Source organism: Salvelinus sp. IW2-2015, unplaced genomic scaffold (genome assembly GCF_002910315.2).
Source record: "Salvelinus sp. IW2-2015 unplaced genomic scaffold, ASM291031v2 Un_scaffold1378, whole genome shotgun sequence".
NCBI lineage: Eukaryota > Metazoa > Chordata > Actinopteri > Salmoniformes > Salmonidae > Salvelinus > Salvelinus sp. IW2-2015.
This window is the reverse complement of record NW_019942868.1, coordinates 332744-346411: the sequence shown is the minus strand read 5'-3', so window position 1 is coordinate 346411 and position 13668 is coordinate 332744. Positions and strand designations below refer to the sequence as shown.

The following is a 13668-nucleotide window of genomic DNA, read 5'->3' as shown; positions in this document are numbered from 1 at the left end:
TCTCTGTCTCTCTGTCTCTCTGTCTCTCTCTGTCTGTGGGTATGACCTCTACATATACTCATTCCTGCCACCTCCACTCTGCCAGATCGTAATCTCTGCTCATTGTTATGCTAGCCTTTTGTCAGTTCTCATGATCCTGTTGCCCTGCTGTGCTTGTTTCCCTGCCTTACACCGTTTTGTCCTCTCGTTGCAGTTACCTCTCTGGCTCCTGTCTCCTGTACCACATCTCACCACCAACCACCTTGCTCTGGACTTCACTCACCACCACCACCACCTTGGATTCCCCTCAGGACCTGTTTACCCTGTTCAACTCAGTCAACTCCAACCTCACTCCACACTTCTGGTTTTTCTGCAACTCATCTGAGCTACCCCGGTTCTGCACTCCATATCTCTCTGTGTACAATAAACGTTTTGGTTCATTCATCCCTGCTTCCGCATCTGAGTCCGCTCTTGGCTTCCCCTGTGTTCGCTCCGAGTAACACACCCAAGTACTTCTTCTTCAACCACTTTGAGGAACTGGTGAAAAGACTGTGGGCTCGGGCCGTTTTATACCATTAATGGTTAGAGCCCTGGAGTTTATGGGTCTTGTGCCATCTATGAGAAACTCAAAGAAATTAGGCAAGCACTGGTGGACGACAACTAATACAAGAAAGCTTTGGTTGCTGATGTGGTGACTTTCTGGCTCAATAAACCCTAGAAAACAATAGTAACAATATATTTTTATTTATTTAGATATAAAGCAATGGGTAACTATATGCATACGATGTTAGAGAGAATAAATCAATAAAAAATATTTGAGAGAATTTACAAATGTTATGCACCAAATTATTAAATATAAAGTGAACAATGTATCGCTCTACACAACCCACAATACAGGGGTCAATGCAGAGCGTGTGTTAAAAATTGAACAAATCATGAGTCATATAAGACATACGGGGGAGTCTACAATGGTCGCTACTGGTATCACGTCTTGTGGATGATTCTGAAGAACTAGAAACATCCTTGTCTAAGATTTTAGTTTATTTGTTTGAACCATCAATAAATTGTAACATGTATCATATTTTTTGTTTATATACTTATACAACGGATGTACAGTAGGTGTTTTAAAAATTCTGCGATATAAGCCTGTAAATGTAAATACCATGTGTTGCATGCATGGTCCGGTCATTAGAACTGTTCAGTATGTCAGGATGAAAAATGTCCGATGCAGCCCTTACACTTAACACCATGTGAGGATTGTCATCGTACATGTCGCTCCTCCTCCTGCTACGAAAACACAACATTGAAAGCTATCAAATCATCAAATCATTTGATTTTTTCCCCCAGTTCTAAAAGGTTATCTAAGGTCAGGGTGTGACAGATGTTTTACTCTGTATGTCATCAGCGTCCTCTTCCTGCTCTTCCTCTTGGTGTATTGGGTCTTCTATGTTTGTATAGGCCTGGGAGGAGTCTGAAAGAAGAAGATATACCAAATAGCGTATAAAAAATAAAATATATATTATATTAAATAACCAATAATATTAATAAAATTGTTTTTTAAACAGTACAAAAATATAATAACACAACACCTGACTCCCTGTTTCTGTTTATCACTGTTTTTTATTTATTTAAAAATATATATTTTTACCTTTACGTAACCAGGTAAGCTAGTTGAGAACAAGTTCTCATTTACAAACTGCGACCTGGCAGAGTAAAGCAAAGCGTGCGACAGAAACACACACAGAGTCACATGGAATAAACAAGCGTACAATAGTCACAAGTAGAAAAAAAGATAAGCTATATACTGTGTGTGCAAATGGTGTGAGGAGGTAAGGCAATAAATAGGCCATAGTAGCAAAGTAATTACAATTTTGCAAGATTAACACTGGAGTGATAGATGAGCAGATGATGATGATGAGCAGATGATGGGTGTACGTAGTGATACTGGTTGTGCAAAAGAGCAAAAAGTAATAAAAACATATGGGGATGAGGTATGTAGATTGGGTGGGCTATTTACAGATGGACTATGTACAGTGGCAGGCGATCGGTTAGCTGCTCAGATAGCTGATGTTTAAGTTAGTGAGGGAAATGTAAGTCTCCAGCTTCAGCGTATTTTTGCAATTCGTTCCAGTCACTGGCAGCAGAGAACTGGAAGGAAAGGCGGCCAAAGTAGGTGTTGGCTTTGGGGATGACCAGTGAGATAACCTGCTGGAGCGCGTGCTACGTGTTGTTATCGTACCAGTGAGCTGAGATAAGGCGGAGCTTTACCTAGCATAGAATTATAGATGACCTGGAGCCAGTGGGTTTGGCGATGAATATGTAGCGAGGGCCAGCTGACTAGAGCATACAGGTTGCAGTGGTGGGTATAAGGCGCTTTGGTAACAAAACGGATGGCACTGTGATAGACTAACATCCAATTTGCTGAGTAGAGTATTTGAAGCTATTTTGTAGATGACATGCGAAGTCGAGGATCGGTAGGATAGTCAGTTTTACTAGGGTAAGTTTGGCGGCGTGATGGAGGAGGTTTTGTTGCAAAATAGAAAGCCGATTCTAGGTTTTATTTTGGATTGGAGATGTTTGATATGAGTCTGGAAGGAGAGGTTACAGTCTAGCCAGACACCTAGGTATTTGTAGTTGTCCACGTATTCTAGGTCAGAACCATCCAGAGTAGTGATGCTAGTCGGGCAGGCGGGTGCGGGCAGCGAACGGTTGAAAAGCATGCATTTGGTTTTGCTAGCGTTTAAGAGCAGTTAGAGGCCACGGAAGGAGTGTTGTATGGCATCGAAGCTCGTTTGGAGGTTAGTTAACCAAAGAAGGGCCAGATGTACACAGAATGGTGTCGTCTGCGTAGAGGTGGATCAGGGAATCACCCRCAGCAAGAGCGACATCGTTGATATACAGTGGGGAGAACAAGTATTTGATACACTGACGATTTTGCACCTACCTACTGGTTGGTAGGTGATCAAATACTTATGTCATGCAATAAAATGCAAATTAACAAACACAGTGAGATCTGGTCAACAGACTCACTGGATTGCKGGGTTACGGGTATCCATGTGGTGCGTATTCCTACGCCACCCGGAGCAACTCCTACGTTTGTTAGACAATACAAAATCCCGCTCGCAGMATACGCAGCGGTACAAGAGATTATCRATTCCTTATTAGCTAAACAGATAACCAGGGAATGTAACAGTACGTACAGCGCTCCCGTGTGGCCCGTTCTAAAACCAACGAGTAAATGGCGTCTTACCGTTGACTATAGACAACTCAACAAACTGGTTCCGTTGTCTTGTTGGCCAATGACACAGCTAGACCAAGAGTTGCCAAAGGTGGCAAACGCCAAGTACTTCTCCACCGTCGACGTGGCTAATGGTTCCTGGATCATGACAGTCGACCCTCGTGACCAACACCAAGTTGGCTTTCTCTTTCTCGAACAAGCTCTTCACGTTCAATCGTTGCCCATTCGGGTATGCGAACTCCCCCTCAGAGTTCAACATCTTCCTGCACAAGGCAATGCCAGACGCAGCCTCTAGGGGGACGATAATCTACGTGGACGACGTTCTCATGAGAAGTGAGACTTGATGTGACCAAGTGAGACTTGGTCACATCACCTCAATGAAATGGACCACGTTCTCACCCAACTCAGGACTGCAGGGTCTAAGTTGGCCATCATGAAAGGACAATGGTGCAGGACCAAGGTAAACTACGTTKGGCTTCTGGTGGGTGCCGAGGGCATCCTGTCAYAGTCTAACAGAATCCAAGCTGTCCGCAACATCAAAACACCTACGAACCTTCACGAGGTGCGCAGCTTCTTGGGAGTATGTAATTACTCCCATCAATTCATCGAAAACTACGCCAACAGCATGGCGAAATCCGGTGCAATTCACGGCACCCCTTGGGTGTTTGATGCTCGAGACAAAAAAAACACTGAGGAAGCTATGGTGTCTGCGGTAACGCATAGCCATGTAGCACCAGGGAAAACGTCGTCGCACGAACATAATGTGTTGCTAACGCATTCATTCCTGAATGGCGACCTGGTAGCAATGCAACACCAAGATGAGTCCCTCGCCACTTTGATGGCGTTCCTGTCGGATCCTGTCAACCACCCAGTGTCCGAACTGGCTTTGGCAGGTTCACACGACTTGCGTTCGCTGTACGYAACTAAACAGCACCTCACTCTTGTAGATAACCTACTGGTGTATGTTTCAGAAACCGACACCGCTCGAAGGTGGGTGGTTCCTAAAACACAGAGGGAGATAATGATAGCCCATGCCCACAACGAGCCRTGTGGAGGCCATAGGGGGCTCAAGGCTACATGTGAAACATTGCGACAGGTGGCCTACTGGCCTCACATGGAACGAGACGTGGCACAATACATCAGGGGGTGTCTAGTTTGCTGCCAGTTTCAACCCTCCAAGCTACTTCACAGAGCACCCCTGCAACGCAAGGGTGTGTCTTACCCCTGGAGCTCGATCCAGATCGACTGGGTCGGCCCAGTTGCCAGGTCGGCCAGAGGCAACAAGTATCTCCTCACAGTGACTTGCGMATTCACAAAGTGGGTGGAGTGCCTGCYGGCGACCAATGACACAGCGGAAACCACGGCCGTTCTTTTGCTAAACCACGTTTTCAGTCGTTTCGGCCTGCCAGGAGAAACCGTGGACAGCGACAGAGGAACCCACTTTTCGGCAGCTGTAATGACCGAACTGTGGAGGCTTCTGGGAGTCAAAGCTAAACTCCACATGGCATACCACCCTAGGAGCTCGGGCAGGTAGAAAGGAGCAACCAAACAATCATCAAATCTTGAGGAAATATGTGGCAACCAACCACAAAGATTGGGACCTCAAACTCCCATTGGTACTGATGGCGATCAGAGCCACAGCAACAGGTTTACAGGAAAATATCCATCGAGAGATGAGACGGGCCGGCAAATGACACTTCCACTGCATCTCCTGTACCAACCGGGAGATGTCGCCGCAGCCACCGCCTACATGGCTCATCAATACGTGACCGACTTGCGGAACTATCTCCAGACTACCTTTGCATATGCTCAAGGACAGTTGGAAAGAGTGCAGAGGTGACAAGAGGTTGGGGATAAGGTGTGGTACTACAAACCCGCGGGGTTTGGTGTATACACAAAGTTCCTACACCACTTGACGGGGCACACAAGACTGTGGTGAAGCTATCACCTCTAGCTTCCCAGATCAGAATCAGCAAAGGTCGACCAAGCCACATTAAAGTGGGTCCACCGGAACCAAATCAAGTTGTAACACCCCCCATGGGAATAGAAGGGGTGCTAGCCAGCACCGAATAGATAAAAACCTAGCAAAGTCAGAGGTACTAAGACAATTCTTAAGTACCCTCAGCTGATCCCTTCCAGGAGATCAGTACGTTGCACCTAACATATTTTATTCTCTTCCCAGCTACCAGATTATACATCTGTTGTCACTACTGATATTGTCCTACGCTGTACTGTTTCAAATAAAGAAAACCAGAAAAATAGTTGTCAAAAACTTTTTGCTTACAAAAACAAATAACTTAAATAATCCATCAATCTCTGATTATGCGTTTCTGTAGGATGGAGTTCCTTTGGCTGATCCTGACACTCTGCGCCCTGGTCAAAACCAACCCAGCAGACGTAATCACGAACGGACCCCCTACGTGAATCGTTCTCCGCAACGGCCCAGGACTCCTCATAACTAACTGCAGAGTACACACGCAGAGGGTGTATGTCCGCCTAGATGCAGAGAATGTGTACCGCCAACACATTGCGGCGCATTTGAGTTGGGCCGGGGCTGACTGGACCAGCCAGGCAATTAAGCATGCCCAGCTAGACACTGCCCATACGTTGGCCCAAATCCAAAAGTTCACAGTAACCCAGTCAGAACTAGCCGAGCCCAGGCGAAAGAAACGATTAGTCGGGGCGCTACTATCGATAGGGGCAGCCGTAGGGTCACTATTTGCACTAGGCACCACTGCCGTCAACGCAGTCAGTCTAGCCACAGTCAAGAGGAATGAGATTACTGAAGAGATGCCACTTATATAGCAGCAGATGAAGGCACAGGCCCTCAGGTTGCAACATGTGGGAAAGTCTCTCCAGGACACTATTCTGGTGGTCAACACACACGCTACTCTCCTGAACAAAACTATCCTGTCTGTAGGAAAGCTAGCAGAGGTCATGAACCATGACTATGCCCATGTCCAATTGGTTCGATTGTTACTGGAGGATTTTCACGAATAATTGGAATAAAAACATAAAAGTATACAAAATGTGTCTACCACACCTTAATCATCTAATTTGGATTATGTTCTATATATGTCCAAGGTCTTGGCTAAATGACTATCATGGCATTGTCTCTAATGTCATATCTAGGGTGATCCTACTTGCTGGTGGGTAGTAACTAATACAACGTCACAACAGTGGGACTCAAAATGGTCAGTGATCTGTTTATTAACTTGGCTTTCAAAGACTTTAGAAAGGCAGGGCAGGATGGATATAGGTCTAAAACAGTTTGGGTCTAGAGTGTCACTCCCTTTGAAGAGGGGGATGACCACGGCAGCTTTCCAATCTTTAGGGATCTCGGACGATACGAAAGAGAGGTTGAACAGACTGGTAATAGGGGTTGCAACAATGGCGGCGGATCATTTTAGAAAGAGAGGGTCCAGATTGTCTAGCCCAGCTGATTTGTACGGGTCCAGGTTTTGCAGCTCTTTCAGAGCATCTGCTATCTGGATTCGGGTGAAGGAGAAGCTGTGGAGGCTCGAGCAAGTAGCTGCGGGGGGTGCGGAGCTGTTGACCGGGGTTGGGGTACCCAGGAGGAAAGCATGGCCAGCCGTAGAGAAATGTTTATTGAAATGTTCGATTATCATGGATTTATCGGTGGTGACCGTGTTACCTAGCCTCAGTACAGTGGGCAGCTGGGAGGAGGTGCTCTTGTTCTCCATGGACTTTACAGTGTCCCAAAACTTTTTGGAGTTATGCAAATTTCTGTTTGAAAAAGCTAGCCTTTGCTTTGCTGACTGACTGTGTGTATTGGTTCCTGACTTCCCTGAACAGTTGCATATCGCGGGGACTATTTGATGCTATTGCAGTCCGCCACAGGATGTGTTAGGCCTTGGTTTTAGTTAAATTACCTTTGGTTGTTTGATGGCTGTTTTTCTGAGGAATCCTCGATGTGTTTCCTATCCCGATGTCCTCTTGATGTATAGGCTCTGCATGATTCGTATAGGTATTGTTGGAGTCTGAAAAAAAACATTATTTGAAATTGTATTAACATATTCTTTTAACAAAATTATAACTGTGATAAAAACTGATCATACCATATCCATAGAGAGCATGCTATTGAATCCAATCGTTTTCAGACCAGTCGGCCTTCTCTGGCAGAGGTGATGCAGTTCTGTGTATTTTAACTACAGTTCTGTGGAGCCTTGCAGGATATGGTGTAGGCGCAGGAATATTCAACGAATGGCTGGGGCTGCTTGGAGGTGTGTATATGTATGACAAATCTTCGATTCTTGGGGTGTTTTGAGTTTTGTCAAAGCCGGCCGTACAGAACGGTAGAATATCGTCGTTTTCATTACCCTCAAGTCATTAATTTGCAGAGCCCACAATACAATGAGTATTCTTGTATGGGGGCTGTCAGCTATAAACACAAGATTAACTTTATAAAATACTGTACACACTTTGTTTAATGCTTAATGTATAAAGATTATTATGTATTTTATTTTTTTGTCTCACATCTAAAATATCTTGAGAGCGTAGGACTGAGTAAAAATACACCGACGTTTGGTTGTTCCTCAAAATCATCATCTTCTATAATTATAACTTCTGATGGTTGATGACCCAAATCAATTATTGCAGGTAACAGCTGGGTAAATGTAGGGTATCCTATAGACGTTTGAAATAATATTAAAATATATTTATACAAAATATATACATTTTTACTTAAAAATACATACATTTTATATAAAAGCAACATAATTTGAATTACCTGAAAATGTAATGTCTTCCAGTTTTAATATATCTGCAAAACCATATATATAATAATTGTTAAATATTTGAAGAAACCACATGAGAGAGAGAAAGAGAGAGCGAGAGATAGAGAGAGAATTTCAAGAAAGCATTTGATTCAATTTGGCACRAAGGTCTTTTTTATAAACTAATAGAAAGTGGTATTGGAGTTAAAACATATGATTTTATTAAATCAATGTACACTAAAAACAAATGTGCGGTTACAATTGGCAACAAGCAAACAGACTTCTTCTCTCAGGGGCGGGGAGTGAAACAGGGCTGCCCAATAAGTCCAACATTATTTAACATCTACATTAATGAATTGGCAAAAACATTAGAAGAATCGGCAGCACCTGGTATCACCCTACACAACACTGAAGTCAAGTGTCTGCTGTACGCAGATGACCTGGTGCTGCTGTCTCCCACTAAAGAGGGGTTACAGCAGCACCTATATCGTCTTCACAGGCTCTGTCAGACCTGGACTCTGACCGTTAACTTCTACTTGCTACTCATCCCGGATTCGGGAGCACCCTCATCAGTAAAAAAGCTGACTAGCATAGCCTAGCATAGCGCCACAAGTAAATACTAGCATCTAAATATCATGAAATCACAAGTCCAAGACACCAGATGAAAGATACACATCTTGTGAATCCAGCCATCATTTCTGATTTTTAAAATGTTTTACAGGGAAGACACAATATGTATTTCTATTAGCTAACCACGATAGCAAAAGACTCAACTTTTTTTTCTCCACCATTTTCTTACTGCATAGGTARCTATCRCAACTTTGACCAAATAAAGATATAAATAGTCACTAACCAAGAAACAACTTCATCAGATGACAGTCTGATAACATATTTATTGTATAGCATATGTTTTGTTCGAAAAATGTGCATATTTCAGGTATAAATCATAGTTTGACATTGCAGCCACCATCACAAAATCTCACCAAAGCGGCTAGAATAACTACAGAGACCAACGTGAAATACCTAAATACTCATCATAAAACATTTATGAAAAATACACAGCGTACAGCAAATGAAATACCGAAAATCGCAATATACTGATATAAACTGATATAACTCGGTTTAAAATAACTACATTATGTCTTTAACACCTATATCAAATAAAATCAGAGCCGGATATATCTAAGGCCTATAACGAGAGCTTTTCAGAATGCCATTGTGAGGTCCTCCATTGCGCCATGACGAACATTGAAAAGAGTGCACGTCCGGTTCCATGAGACTTTATATGGCCTCAGATCTGCCTAGCAACACCATTCCAATTCTCACTACTTGCTGACATCTAGGGGAAGGCGCATGCAGTGCATCTCGCCCCATAGAATACATGATAATTTATAAACTGATCCTGGAACAGAGACCTCGAATTGAGATTTTTCAGTTCCTGACAGGAAGTTTGCTTCAAAATTAGTTCTGTTTTACTCACAGATATAATTCAAACGGTTTTAGAAACTAGAGAGTGTTTCCTATCCAATAGTAATAATAATATGCATATTGTACGAGCAAGAATTGAGTACGAGGCAGTTTAATTTGGGAACGAATTTTTACAAAGTCGAAATGGCGCCCCCATATTGACAAAAGGTTAACCTAAAAAAAACTAATATAATGATATTCCAAAAAAGGTCCTGAAATAAGGGTGACAAATATAAATTATATTTGGACACAGTTCTATTAGAACACACCAAAAACGACACATATCTAGGATCTAAATCAGCAACACAGGTAGCTTTCACATGGCTGTGAATGAGCTGAGAGACAAAGCAAGAAGAGCATTCTATGCCATTAAAAGGAACATCAAAATCGAAATTCCAATTAGAATCTGTCTCAAAATGTTTCAATCAGTTATAGAACCAATTGCCTATATGGCGAAAGTATGGGGTCCACTCTCTAATAATGAATTTACTAAATGGGACAACATCCAATTGAAATATTGCATGCAGAGTTTGCAAGACTGTATTGCAAGTACAAAGAAAAACTCAAAATAACGCACGTAGAGCAGAATTGGGCCAATAAACCTCCTCATTCGAATAGGAAAAAGAGCCATCAAATTTTACAACCATCTAAAAACAATGACCCAAAACATTCCATCCACAGCTCTACAATGTCAAGAGATGAAACCAGGGAAGAGTCCCCTCAGCCAGCTGGTTCTGAGGCTCAGTTCACCAACCCAAACCACCCATAGAGCCTCAGGACAGCCCTCAGAAAATCTGGCCCAACCAAATCATCACAAAACAAAAAGAAAAAATATTCACCTATTGGAAAGACACCACAAAAAAATCTAAGTAAACTTCAATGCTATTTGGCTCTAAACAGACAGTACATGGTGCAGACTATCTGACCACTGTGACTGATAGAAAACTGAGGAAAACATTGACTAGATACAGACTCAGTGAGCACAGTCTGGCTATAGAGACCGGTCGTCACAGATAAACCTGGCTGCCCAGAGAGGACGGCTGTGTTCACTCGCTCCAGGGAGAGGGTAGAGACAGAGCTACATTTCCTATTACACTGTGACAAATACTCAGACCTAAGAGAATATTTCTTTCCCAAATATATAATTCAATACAAAGAATTTGAAACTATAAAAGATGAAGAAAAAATCAAATATTTATTGGTGAAAAGCCAAAATGTGCAGTTTTGGCAGCCAAATATGTGTCCTCTGCCACAACCTGAGGGACAGCCAGTGAAAAGTGCGAAGTAATGTTGATAATATTTCCCATCTTGTTTTGTTTTGTTCAATACCAGGTCATGTGTCTTCTCAGTCATGTTGAGACTGGTCTACTACCATTGCTTTAATGTATTGTTGTCTGATTAATATTGTTGTTGTAGTTGTTGTTAATGGTAATCCCATGTCCACTACTACTATTATTATTGTGCTGTTGGTCCCACCATTTATTTATATATAAATATATATATATATTTTGTTATATATTACATATATAATTGATTTATTTTTTCGATTATATCTTTGACAATGTAAGTAATAATGAACTTGCCATGTCAATAAAGTCATTTGAATTGAATGGGGGTGCAGGTGGTAAATATGATAAAATATATTTATCTATGCTATTATTATGCTAACATTTTAGCTACATTCAGCAAGCATGGGCGGCAGGGTAGGCTAGCAAGCAGGGTAGCAAGTTCAAATCCCCGAGCTGACAAGGTACAAATCTGTCGTTCTGCCCGTGAAGGCAGTTAACCCACTGTTCCTAGGCCATCATTGAAAAATAGAATTTGTTCCAACTGACTTGCCTAGTTAAATAAAGGTTTTAAAAAATAAAAAAATCTAAAATGAAAAAGTCATGTTATGTTTGGTTATGTAACTGAACATCACTAGGTGGTGCCATTGATCCATTAGGTCAGGGGTGTCAAAGTCAAATGGACGGAGGGCCAATAAAAAAATTTAGCTACAGACCGAGGGCCGGACTGTTCGAATGTTCATTGAAATTTTTTAAATGACGCATATAGTCTAGTGAACCTAATTGAACCTACTGAAAACCTAACAAATAATTCCAATATGATCAGATAAATAAAGCAATATTTTCTTATGGCTCTGTCGTAATCTTTAATTTTCAACAGACACAAAAGACAAATTTCCTTTATATAAAAATCCCCATAACATGAACATTAAATGAAAGAAACCGGTATTCAAGGCACCATCAGTAGCCTATATTTTCTATTTTAGCAAAAGTGGGCTAAATTTACTCAAAGAAAAAAACAATAATAGCAATTTACAGCAGCCTGGCCTTGGATTTGGCTTTTTTGAACAGAGCCTGTCGAGATTTGAGGCCTCGTTTTAATTCCTCTGCCTTTTGAGCCTTTGTTCCATGTCCATATTCTTGTTTTTGCTCGCGTGTTTCGTTTCATAATGTCGTCTCAGATATATACTCTTTCAGTACGCCACACTTTCTCCACACAGAAGACACACAGGTTTTCCAGCTACCTCCGTGAACATATACTCCGCTCCCACCTTGTTTGAAACCCCCGGTTCTCAGTGTCCACCTTCCGTTTTGCCATTTTTGTGGGTATCTGAAAGTTAATTTTACTGGGATGCTGACGACTGCGTGTCAATAAATATTGAAATGAAGCAGCCTACTGCTCGGTGCGTCACCGTTGCATTGTGGGAAATGTAGTATTGGTGCGTGTAAAGAATCTGCGGGCTGCCGGCTTGCTGCGGTCTGCGGGCCGGTTCTAATAATAAATCAAGATCATCCCAGGGGCCGTAAAAACCTTCTCGCGGGCCGGATGTGGCCCGCGGGCCTTGACTCTGACATATATGCATTAGGTGGTGCCATTGGCCCACTCCTGAGTATGTCTTTGCTATGCGTGTGTTCAAGACACCTGCAAATTAAAGTTTTAACGGTCACATACACAGTGTTAGATGATGTTTATTTTATAGCTTATAGTTCCGACAGTGTAGTAATATCTAACAAGTATTATCTACTAATTCCCCAAAACTACCTGCTCACACAAATCTAACAGGTAATCTAACAATTCCCCACAAACTACATAACACACAAACAAATCTAAAGGCTGAATGAGAATATGTACATATAGATATATGGATGATCGGTGGCGAGCGGCATAGGCATGTGCAATAGATGGTATAAAATACAGTATATACATGTGATATGCTTAATGTAAGATATGTAACCATTATTAAAGTGGCATTATTTAAAGGGACATTGGTTAAAGTGACTAGTGACCCATTTATTAAAGTTCCTGTGATTGGGTCTCAGTGTTGGCAATAGCCTCTCTGAGTTAGTGATTGCTATTTAACCGCCTGTAATATGTTTTATCCTAAACATTTTGGGGATAACCCCGACGTAGCCCTAGGTTTTATCCTAAACATTTTGGGGATAAACCCTGACGTAGACCCTAGGTTTTATCCAAAACATTTTGTGGGATAAACCCCGACGTAGACCCTAGGTTTTATCCTAACATTTTGGGGATAAACCCTGACGTAGACCCTAGGTTTTCCTAAACATTTTGGGGATAAACCCCGACGTAGACCTAGGTTTTATCCTAAACATTTTGGGATAAACCCCGACATAGACCCTAGGTTTTATCCAAAACATTTTGGGGATAAACCCCAACGTAGACCCTAGTCCATTCGTTTAACAAATAAAAAAAACATGTATTAATAACCACTCCTCTCATTCAATAATAAATATATATGGTTATATAATACCGAATTAAAAAACATTCCTTTTATAATATACAATATATTCATATTTATAAACAGGCATATTTAGATATAAAAAGCATTCATTATATTGTAATTTAACTCACCGTCAAAATTCTCCATGAGGGGATAAAGGATTCCCTGATTATCTTTTAGCTGTTCGGTCTTCAGAACTACAAAGCTACTGTGTCCTAAATGAGAAAATGTAAGGACTCTCTGCTTATAGGGGTGCAGGGACAGGTATCCTCTTTGTTTAAGTGAATGGCCTGATTGATTGATTGCGACAACCACACCATGACACATTCTGAGAACCCATTCTGGCATTTATTTACTTAATTTTTTTAAATGTATTTATGACCACCCATTTTGTATGCTGAGAAGTATTTTGGAGGTTCAGAGGTCATAGGTCCTTGGCCGCCACAACACCCTACTGTTTTCAGACAGGTTTCAAAGACCTTCCACACAACACACACACA

The 13668-nt window shown here is 41.7% G+C and overlaps 1 long non-coding RNA gene across 1 annotated transcript; it reads right to left on the bottom strand.

The window, feature by feature from the left end:
* Positions 1-1354: 1354 nt before the first annotated feature.
* Positions 1355-13373, bottom strand: LOC112070609 (uncharacterized). The gene is made up of 3 exons (XR_002893933.2): positions 13300-13373; positions 7111-7218; positions 1355-1450 (listed from the first exon to the last, which is right to left on the bottom strand). It is a non-coding gene; the product is annotated as an uncharacterized lncRNA (long non-coding RNA).
* Positions 13374-13668: the final 295 nt, after the last annotated feature.